This window comes from Pogoniulus pusillus, chromosome 8 (assembly GCF_015220805.1).
Source record: "Pogoniulus pusillus isolate bPogPus1 chromosome 8, bPogPus1.pri, whole genome shotgun sequence".
In the NCBI taxonomy this organism is placed as follows: domain Eukaryota; kingdom Metazoa; phylum Chordata; class Aves; order Piciformes; family Lybiidae; genus Pogoniulus; species Pogoniulus pusillus.
Window position 1 is genome coordinate 32,739,122 of NC_087271.1, and position 10,840 is coordinate 32,749,961.

At 45.5% G+C, this 10,840-nt stretch overlaps 1 long non-coding RNA gene across 2 annotated transcripts in view; it reads right to left on the minus strand.

Moving 5' to 3' along the window:
* Positions 1–6,723: 6,723 nt before the first annotated feature.
* The window catches only part of LOC135177906 (uncharacterized), a 4,690-nt gene continuing 573 nt past the window's right edge, over positions 6,724–10,840 (minus strand). The window contains exons 1-4 of one of the 2 annotated variants that reach the window (XR_010303236.1): positions 10,245–10,840; positions 8,558–8,781; positions 7,517–7,626; positions 6,724–7,407 (exon numbers count right to left, since the gene is read on the minus strand). The exon at positions 10,245–10,840 is cut by the window's right edge and continues 573 nt beyond it. This is a non-coding gene — a long non-coding RNA (uncharacterized LOC135177906). Of the gene's footprint in view, positions 7,408–7,516; positions 7,627–8,557; positions 8,782–9,872; positions 10,079–10,244 lie in introns of those variants that run through there. The other variant, XR_010303237.1, reaches the window with a different exon arrangement.

The window sequence follows — 10,840 nt, forward strand, 5'->3', positions numbered from 1 at the left end:
GGAGCAGGGAGGTCATTCTGCCCCTGTACTCTGCACTGGTTAGACCACCCCTTGAGTCCTGTGTTCAGTTCTGGGCCCCCCAGTTTAGGAGGGACATTGAGATGCTTGAGCGTGTCCAGAGAAGGGCGACGAGGCTGGGGAGAGGCCTTGAGCACAGCCCTACGAGGAGAGGCTGAGGGAGCTGGGATTGGTTAGCCTGGAGAAGAGGAGGCTCAGGGGTGACCTTATTGCTGTCTACAACTACCTGAGGGGTGGCTGTGGCCAGGAGGAGGTTGCTCTCTTCTCTCAGGTGGCCAGCACCAGAACGAGAGGACACAGCCTCAGGCTACGCCAGGGGAGATTTAGGCTGGAGGTGAGGAGAAAGTTCTTCACTGAGAGAGTCATTGGACACTGGAATGGGCTGCCCGGGGAGGTGGTGGAGTCGCCGTCCCTGGAGCTGTTCCAGGCAGGACTGGACGTGGCACTTGGTGCCATGGTCTAGCCTTGAGCTCTGTGGTAAAGGGTTGGACTTGATGATCTGTGAGGTCTCTTCCAACCTTGGTGATACTGTGAAATAAGATGTTCTAGACATATTTCGTTCCATACAGGCCTCTAATACTGAACAAACATCACAACGCAGTGCTTAGCTTCAGCATAGAATTGTTTCCAAAATCTAATGTTTACAGCTAATATTTGCATGTAAATAGAAAGCACCACCGGTTGGTGGCTGCTCAGGAAGGTCTGAGAGCTAACTGCAGCAGAGTGTTTACAAAACTGGAAATTCAGTTGTGACTGTGGATTGCTGGCACCTCATGTACCACAGGGAAGCAGGGAGCCAACTGCTGCTTTTAAGAACAGTGGTTCAATTCCTAGCACAAACATTGAGGCTACTTTAGAAACTCCAGTGGCTGACAAGATGCTAGATTATGGGCTGTGCCACAGCCCAGAGACACAGGGAGAACCTGCTTTAATGCAGCTCTGGTAAACAGCAACCAAAGACCAAGAGGGAAGGAGGCAATGAAAACAGAGGAAGACAAAGACTGATGCCTACGGTATTGAAGCCCATGGCAAACGACAACCAAAGTGTGAGCAAAGGCTATTTACTAAGGAATTTTCTGCCCTTATCATTTGGGCTATTTAGATATTTAAGTTTTCAAATTAGCAAAACATTTAATTTGCATGTGGGAACATTATATAACCCCCTTTCCTACACAGCACTCCACTGAACTGTACATGTTGGACGCTGAGGGCAACTCACCCCTAGTGAGGGCCAGGGACTGCCTGAGAAGCCATCACATAAGCAGAGGGGTCTCAGTGCTGAGGTCTCCACAGCAGGCAGCTTTCTCCCTTGCAGAACCACAGGCACCTGCAATAACCAACACGAACAGCTCATCTTTTTCTCTCATCTTCAGTCGATTCCCATGCTATTACACACCACCCACACAGCACTGTTCTCCCAATACTACCAACCTCCTCCAGATCCCAACATACCCAGCACAAAGCCTGGATGGTTTCACCTGGCTGGAACAGGCTCCCCAGAGAGGTTGTGGAGTCTCCTTCTCTGGAGACTTTCAAGGCCTGTCTGGATATGTTCCTCTGTGATCTGTGCTAGATTGTGTGGTCCTGCTCTGGCAGGGGGGGTTGGACTCGATGATCTCCTTGGGTCCCTTCCAACCCTTAACATCTGTGACTTACAGGCCAGACACTGAGGTCACCCAGACACCTGGAGACACCTGTGGGGAAAACAGACATTAGTCAAACAGAGCCATAACCTTGGTGAGAGACCACAAATGGGTCAGAGGAACTATGCTAGCACCCATTTCTCTCCAATGAAGGGATCCTAGAAAGCAGGCCTGGATGCAGCTGTGAACAAATTAGGTGAGATGAATACCATCCTTTACCTAAGAACTTGCCTGGGCAAGTTTTTTTGAAGAACCAGTCCAATGATATCCAAAACCAGTGGGTGTTGATCCATCCTTGTAGGAGACAAGGGATGTCAGGCTGGAGGAATAGTAAAGTCTTCACAGCTCTGCCATCCAGGCAGTACAACAGGAACTTCAGCATCTTCACCTTTTGGCACAGAGACACTAAGATGATGCACAAAGAAAAATCAAAGAAGGATTTCATTCCTCAAACAAGCTGCAGGTCTGGGGCATTTGTCAGTTTCCCTTAAGAAGGCTGCTATCATCCAAGTTGTTACTTCAGAAGTTCATTCAAACTGTGGATTTATTGCCAACACCTGAATTGCACTAGTGAGCAACTATGACCTACAACATGTAGTGATACTGCCATGCCCAGAGCTTCCAGCCATCTAAGAGACTCAGATCAACCTCCTACTACAGATACACTCAGCACTATACATGCATGATGGTCAGCCCAAACATCTCTGTGACCCTTCTGAACATCACTGAGAGACTGAGAGACCTGGGGCTGTTTAGTCTGGAGAAGGTAAGACTGAGAGGAGATCTCATCAATGTCTACAAATATCTGAGGGGTAGGTGTCAAGTGGATGGGGCCAATCTCTTTTTGGTGGTGCACAGCAATGAGACAAGGAGCAACCTGTACAAACTTGAACATAGAAGGTTTCATCTCAACATGAGGAGAAACTTCTTTACAGAGAGGAAAAGAGCACTGGAACAGGCTGCCCAAAGAGAGTGTGGAGTCTCCTTCTCTGGAGGCTTTCAAAATCCACCTGGTTGTGTTCCTGTTTGGACTACCATGGGGATCCTGCTTTGGCAGGGATGTTGGACTCGATGATCTCTGGAAGTCCCTTCCAACCTCTAAAGCCCTGTGATTCTGTGATCTCCCACCTTTGCTGCACAGCATGTTGAACTGGACCTCCTCGAAGCATAAGAAGTCTAAACAATGAACAAGGTTATGTTCAAGAGGACAAGTGCATCCCATGACAGCACTAGCAGCTAGACTTCAAATTTGATGTGCCAGAGTGTGAAGCTCTCTTAGACTTCCTGTGATACACAAAAGTATGAATGTAATTGAAGACTGCCTCAGCTGGGAACTTCAATGGCATAAGAGGGGGCTAGATTACTGCGAGCAAGTCAGGCTTGGGTTCTCACTTACACAACTGCTTTGCAGCCCTGACCACAGCCCTGGGGACAGCAGTGGCTGCCTTCATTCTGGGGTCTGGCCCAGCTACATGCTAACAAGCTGCAGCTAAGCCAGGGGACAACAGCAGTTTGCTTCCTTCATGTACAAGGGACAAAAATTCCTTTTCCTCCCCTGCAGGCTGTAGCCACAGAGTTCACTTCTATCCACAGTTCTCTGTAACTGGGATTGTGAGTCCCTGGAAACACGAGTTACTTCCAACAGCCCTATCTGCTCCTGAAAGCCCAAAGACTTCAAGCTATGATTAAAAGTATCCAGAGGTGCATTTGTGGACTATATGACCCAGCAGGTCTTTCACATCTAGAAAACAGAAATATTTTCTGTAGTTTAACAAGTTATTGAAAGGTCAATCCAGAAAGTATCTGGTAATAAAAGTATTCAGACATTTCTATTTCACCTCCTCTACTGACTGTAGGGTAGCTCAGCTGGTGGAGACTTACCTCAGGCAACAGCTCACCCTACAAGGGCTCATTCCTGGCTTCCTCTTGTTATTTATGTACCACACTGTGCAACACCAGCTTAGGTGTTTTAGAACTACAAATGAAAAAAACTATCCAGTCCTCTTTAGATGTGGGAAGGGAGAGTGTATCCCACACTTCCTGGCATTCAAGCAGTAGATGAAGAACTCTCCATCAGCAGTGCTTTACAGCTGAAATGAGCAAGCTGTCCAGAGAGGGAAGGGAAACCATGCTACTTTGTACCTGAACTTCACACTTAGAAGCAGTACCTTCTAAAACATGCTTGCTCCATACACCCAGCATGGTCTTATTCCCAGACCCTGTAAGGGCTGCTGGTGGTGACATGATCATTTCAGTATAGGCCTGTGCTGGTCACAGCATCTTTCCACCACATCTGCTGCCGGTACTTGTGACAGACTATGCAATATTAACAATCTGTATTCATTTTGATATCCAGGCCATGATTGTTAATAACTATGAAAACTACTTATTAACATTAAAACTCACCAGAAAACTTATTCACAAGTTCAAAATATGCACAGGTTGGAAATTCAGACAGGCAGGGCACAGGCAAAACTAGAGCACTTATTTCTTCAAGTGGCAAACACAAATATTGTACTGGATATGCTGGTTTGAAGCTAGCTAGAATGTTTTGGTGAGAAGAACTAGACTACAGGCTGTGAAAAGGGAGCAATGGTGATGTCTGCTTCACTCATAGGTTTGCTGAGATGGATAAGAGCAAAACCACAAACATAGATAACATGGTTGCTGTCTGGGCTTTGAGCTAAACTTTTCTCTCTCTCTCTCTCTCTCTCTCTCTAACCCAACCTGACATCTATGTGACTAATCCATCTGCTTCCTAACCCCCCTGGTTGACCCTCCATACTACCTTAAACATAAGGCAAGATCTGGGGTAAGGAAGAGGAGTGGGAGGAAGGCAGAAGGGTGGTTGAGAGTCCCTCCTGGAGGCTCAGGTTTCTGGGAGGGCTGCTGTGTTTCTGTATTACTTTTTAACTTGTATTTTTCTGTCTATAGCTGTATATATTGTAAATACCTGCTTGTATATTGTGTTAAGCTGTAAATATAAAGCTTCATTCAATCTCCAGAGCTGCTGAGTCTAGTCTGGATGATTTTCCAAAGTGTGTGGGGGGGTGTGGAACACCCAAACCATCACACTGGAAGAGGCTTTTAAGTTTTTAGTCACAAAATTATAAATCAGGCAGTACCCAAACCATGTGGACCTCTGTCTTGTCAGACACTGAGACTTGATTCTTCCCAGTCTTCTGGGGAAAGGAGGCAGACAATCTCTGACCTTGGCTCCTGGCTGCTCTGGATGATCTGTGCATCTCCAAGACTTCTAGTCTTATCAGGAAGACTTTTGGGTGCAGGCAGGATGTCTTGCAATGTGCAGCCTCAGCACAATGTCACACTGGGGGCTATGCAAGCCAACCGCTTGCAGGCATTTAGAGCCTGATCCTGGTAAGCAATCCAAGCAAATTTGGGATGCAAAAATTAGGTGGCAGCAGCCCCATGCTACCTCCTGATCCCTTTTATCAATATCCAATCTGTGATTAGTGGGGCACTGAACATAGATTAGCTAATTGGAATGGCACTTTGCCAGGCCTCACCATATTAGGTGAAGCCAGGGCTTTTGCCCTCCCCTCCCGTGGTTGCCTCCCCCAGCACAGGAAGAGCAGGGGAACATGCCTGCATAAGCCAATATGGATAAGCTCATGTTTGCTCTATCAAGCCTACCACCACAGTACTACACATTAAATTATGAGGAAGTAACAACTACCTGGGAAAAAAGGCAAAACAAGACTTCTCTAACACAGACATAATAACAGAAGTCTGCAGTGTTGGAGCAAACAGGCTTCTTGCTCACTTCTTGTCCCACTCATTTTTGTTTCCCCCCACCCACTAGTCCTGCTGGTTTTGAAGATGCTGGCACCTGAATCCAGTACAGTTGGTTACCTAAGAAAGATGAGCAGCATCCAGTTCCTCATCAGAACAGGACCATGGCCTCCAAAGCGCACTGACCACCTGTGAAATCCTCATCCTTCCACTTAACAATCAAAAATTCTTTAAAATTGGGCCATTTTTCAAAATAATTATTTTTGATGCTCCTCTTTTCTGTGACAAAAGAGACTGCATCCTGCATTTTGAATGCTGTCCACAGCAGAGGTTATGGTGGCTCTTCCAAATACCAGCACACCTCAGAATTCAAAAATCTGCCCACATCAAGGAAAGAAGCTGTATGGAAAATATCATGGCCAGCAAAACCTGGCAGAAACCAATAAAAAGACAAATTGGCTTCCAGTGATGTCAGACTAAGTCCCCTACCATTCACAGGTGGCACACATGCCTCTCCCAACAAATCCACAAAACAGACACAGATGAAAGTGTCCTACTGACCACCAAGATTAGAATTATCACAGAATCAACCAGGTTGGAAGAGATCTTCAAGATCATCCAGTCCAACCTAGCATCCAGCCCTCACCAATCAACTAGACCATGGCACTAAGTGCCTCAGCCAGGCTTTTCTTCAACACCTCCAGGGACGGTGACTCCACCACCTCCCTGGGCAGCCCATTCCAATGCCAATCACTCTCTCTGGCAAGAATTTTCTCCTAACATCCAGCCTAGACCTCCCCCACCACAACTTGAGACTGTGTTTCCTTCTTCTGTTGCTGGTTGCCTGGCAGAAGAGACCAACCCCCACCTGGCTACAACCTCCCTTCAGGTAGTTGTAGACAGCAATGATTCCTGAGCCTCCTCTTCTCCAGGCTGCACACCCCCAGCTCCCTCAGCCTCTCCCTATAGGGCTGTGCTCCAGGCCTCTCACCAGCTTTGTCACCCTTCTCTGGACACATTCCAGTATCTCAATATCTCTCTTGAATTGAGGAGCCCAGAACTGGATAAATGGGTAAGTGGCCCTGCAGGACTGGACTGATGATCTCCAACAGCCTGAACACAGCACTTTCCAATTCCTTCCCAAGTCAGTGTTTGTTGGGAAACATCAAAGCCAGCAGAATAGTAGGTGTCCCAAAATATCTTAATTCAAAGAATTAGTGTTAACTGAGTCTGATTAGCTCCATTTATCTCTAATTAATTACCTTTACCTAATTAGACACCCTGTTTCCAGTAGACATGGAGTCAAGTAGACTAGATTATTAGTGTAGTCATTGTGCCTTTACAAAATCCTGAAATTAATGAAACGTGCAAAAGAATCCGCAGCTTTAATTGCACAGGTGTTGCCTTATGGCAAAGCTTTATCATCTGATTACACTAAGGGATTATTAGTGACTTTTTATATAGAGGATGAGCCTGTGAAATGTACCTTAGCAACAGCTCATTAGTTTAGGGTTGTTACTGTATTATTTATTACGTTCAGCCTTCCCCATTATCTAGATTGATTCATAGACCTATATTTTCCTCCCCTCTGTGCAGGAAATAAATAAATAAGTGAAGTCTGGCTATTGCCATCCAGCTGCAATATGAGGAGAAGGCAGTGGGTATTCTCCAGCTACCAATATCCACCCTTTAAAATAAAGCTTTAAAGTTGATTTAAATAAAACTCCTTTTTTTTTCCCCCCCCTTTCCCTCAGCAAAGTAATCAATTCTACCTTCTGTCAAACTGGAATGCTTTCTACATGCCATCTACACACTTTGGGCTATCTTAAATCTTTTCAGAAAGATAAAAATACATTACTGGATTGAAGAATGGAGTACAATGTATTTAGAGGGAAAAATTATTCTGCTATAACTCATCCTTTATGAAATCTGTCATTTGTTGTTTAACTGCTTGGTTCTTGGCTTCATCTTCAGGTTTGGAGAGGAGGGTCATCTGAATAATAGAAGCAAGACAAACAAAGCAAAGCTGTAACCTCTCTGTAAAGAGCCACTTTCCCCACAGAATAGCTACTGCAGTCAAGGTTACGAAGGCTTGACCTTACCTTCACGAGTCCTCCTCTGCAACATCCCACTGGACTTGCTGAATATCACTGGTACAACAGTCCCAGTGCTGTCCCAAGTGAAGGAAGCTTCACTGATCAACCAACAATCTCTATGTAACCAATAAACAAAATTATGAGGAACTGTTTTCCAAAACCATTATCCCCCTCTTTCCAGAATACCAGTTTGGATGTTACACAAAATCTTGCTGTCCACTTATTGCTGATATGAAAAAGTAGAAAAATAACTGGTAACAGTTACTATGTAGAGTATGACAACCACTACTACTACTACAGTTATTATGCAGAGTATGAGCAACGATAATGACTATCTGAAAACTAACCTGGCCACATAAATCCCTATGTCTGCACTACAGACAATGTGATTGTTTCTCTCAAATGTGTGCCTCTAACAAACTTGCAGCTTGGTATAAAATTTTGTAGTGTGTTCATGTGGTTTCATGTGGCATGCATATAAATAGTGCCATAGAATCACAGAAACTTTTAGACTGGAAAAGACCTTTAAGATGATCAAGTTCAACCATTAACCTAACACTACCAAGTCTGCTGCTAACCCACGTCCCTAAGCACCATAGCTATATGTCTCTTAAGTACCTTCAGCAATGACAATTCGGTCAATTCCCTGGGCAGCCTATTCCATTGCTTGACAACTCTTTCAGTAAAGATTTTTTTTTTCTTAACATTCAACCTAACCCTTCCCTGATGCATCTCAAGGCCATTTCTTCTCATGTTGTCACTTGCTACTTAAGAGAAGTGAGCAGCACCTTCCCTTCCTCAGCCCAACCTAATTTCTGGTAATTGTAGAGACCAGTAGTCTCCCTTCAGCCTCCTCTTCTCTGGGCTGAACAATCACAGTTCCTTCAGCCAGTTTTGATAGGACTTTTTTCTAGACTCTTTACCAGCTTTGCTGCCCTTCTCTTGACCCTGCAGTAAAGACACTGGCAAAGGCTATGGACTACTCTGACAAATAGAGATAACTTGCATGGACAGAATCTAGCTACATAAAATGGATGTGACACCCACCTGCTGCAGATCATTTGGGATTGCTGCTTTTCCAAGAATCCCCTCTTCAGCACTGTAGGCTACTGTAGTTTCTGTATGGACTAAAACATTGCACTTGCTAGAAGATCCTCCTATGTCATCTCCAAGCACACACGCAACACTCCACAGAGGTAAAGCAACTGCAGCGCCTCTGATCCATTAAAGGTGTGTCATAAGCGAAGGTGTGAGACATGCTCCCAAAACTTCTGCCCAACACAAGAGACATGGTCACTTTATCAATCTAAATCTTCTCTTTAATGCTATGTCCCAGAAAAGCCCCTGCACTGATAGGCCTGAAAAAGTTCAACCTCTTCTTGCCTCTCTGTTGTCTCCCAACAGAACAGCCTTGCTCCCAGAGACTTTGATCATAGAATCAGTCCAGCTGACCTCTGAGCAGGGAGCACTGGACCATAAAATGCATCTACATCCACCTGCAGTGAAATCCCATGTGTCAACACTTACCCTTTTTTGTAACTCCAGCAACACAGATGATGAAGACTGGGAGGAGTCTCCTAGAGTTTCCTTTAAAGTGGAAGGTGCAAACCTTTAAGGAAGAACTAGGAGACTTTGCCCCCCTCATTCACCTTGCTGCTTTTGGACAGCATGTTATCCAAGGGCTGGCATGTAGGAAAACCCAAACACAAGAGAACAGGAGACCCACCATCACCAAGGGGCTTTGATAACTTACATTAGATAGTATCAAAGGCAACACTGGAGGAGTTCTAGGAGCCCCAGACCCTGCTACCCATGCTTTTAGAGGCATAGGTGCTAACTAGTTGGACAAAACACAGGGTCAAAGCCTGCTTTTGTGCTTTGAAATACTAACTGGCCAGAACTATTAAATGCCTATGGGGAAAAAAGGAAAAGAGAAAAAAAAAAGGGAAAAAAAATCCCCAAACTTGTATGGTGTTTGTATAGGCTTTGAAGTAGGATCCCCCCCCTTTGCATTTACATCTTGACTTGTGATCAGATCAAACCTTTCCTCTATACTCCCTGTTGACTTCCCTTTGAATGCAGAGTCAGATTTATGAATGTTGTCTGTGCCTTCAGTGCAGCCACAGAGCCATGCCCAGGGTGTACTGGTGATGCCAGGAAGAGGCTGCTGTTCAGAGCTCTGTTTCTCACGCTAGTCTCGAGCACGTCTGTGCAGATAACAGCACTTTCTTAGGAACTAGTCTAAAACACATGGAAGAAATTCCCATGAGATGCAGGTTCTGCTCTCTCTCTCACCACTTCCAACTCAAAGAACTCTGACCTCACCTTCAATAACATAAACAAGCAGCACAGTAGACAGGAATGAAAGATATTAAGTATTTATTTGAAGGACATAAACAATTTTTCCAGTGGGAGGAAGACAATTACACAAGAGAGACACTGGTAACATCACTTAATAGGAGGCAGCCTAGCAACCTGTAGGAAAAGAGGGGCTGTGCCTTGCAACGAGAGGTGAGCACCAGGACCACCTCAACAGTGGATGTACCCACATATCTGCAAGAACCACTCCTAGAAAGCAAGAAAACAGCTAAGAGTAGACCTCAAAATAAACACTGCTGCTTCACCAGTCTGAGCTGTTTTCTATTCATAAGACTCAAGTGCTTGCCAGAAGCAGGTGAGTGTCACACAATTCCCACCAGCTGGGAAACAGGAGCAAGGAGAAAGGGTCACTTACCGAGGTCACTAGGACCTGCAGCAGCTCTTCATCCATCAGCATGCATCTTCTTTCAAAAGGCACATACTTGCCATTCCCACAAGGTGCCATGTTGAAAAGGACTTGCCCTGCTGCCTTTCCCTTTGTCCCTTGGTGGCAGCCATGGAACTGCTGCTGGTCTGTTTGATGAACAGACTCTGGCGCACTCCTCCTGCTGCTGGCACAAGTCCTTGAAGAGCTGGCTGGCACCAGCTGTTGCAGTGAGCTCGGACAGGCTGTCTCCCATGAACCAAGTGCCAACTATTTAGAAGAGCCAGACGCCAGGCTGGCAGGCCTAATGGGAGTGTGCATCCAGAGTCAGATACTGCTGCCTCCTGCAGGAGCCAGGCTCTACTCAGGGTACAGACACAAGCTCTAGGTGAGCAGTACAGCCTTTAGAAAGTGAAAATAGATGTGCTGACACTAACTAAATACAGATCTCTAGGTCATGGATGGCAGGTGGGATGGCACAAAGTCACAAAACCTACATATTTGAAATTGATTCAGTAACATGAGTTGAGAAAAGACATTGTCATTGCCATTCCACTTTCCAGACACATGGTGAAGGTCAAAGGTCA